This window comes from Penaeus monodon, chromosome 15 (assembly GCF_015228065.2).
Source record: "Penaeus monodon isolate SGIC_2016 chromosome 15, NSTDA_Pmon_1, whole genome shotgun sequence".
In the NCBI taxonomy this organism is placed as follows: Eukaryota; Metazoa; Arthropoda; class Malacostraca; order Decapoda; family Penaeidae; genus Penaeus; species Penaeus monodon.
Window position 1 is genome coordinate 35,276,734 of NC_051400.1, and position 396 is coordinate 35,277,129.

The following is a 396-nucleotide window of genomic DNA, read 5'->3' on the forward strand; positions in this document are numbered from 1 at the left end:
ATACGCGATCTACCTATCTATCTATATAGATAGAATTATAAAATTATTGGTAAGAATTCCAAGTAGAATTAGAAAAAAAGAAAATCGTATTACAAATTTTCTATCCTTGATCACCACGCCATCCCTGGAAATTACTCACCCCCCCCCCCCCAATGTATATACCATTGATCCATCTGTTCAACCGTTGTTCACTCAACTATAGTATTCATAAGTTCACTGATGGTTTGCCTGTCTTATTCACTATATTGTGTACATGTCTGCCGCGCCAATTTTCCACGGATGCCACAACAACAATGCCAACATGACTATAATTTATGTGTGAGCACTAAGTGTGTTTTGCCTGCCAAGGGAAGCTGTGTTCCTGAGGCTGGAGGTAATGTAAACAATTTAGTGGGG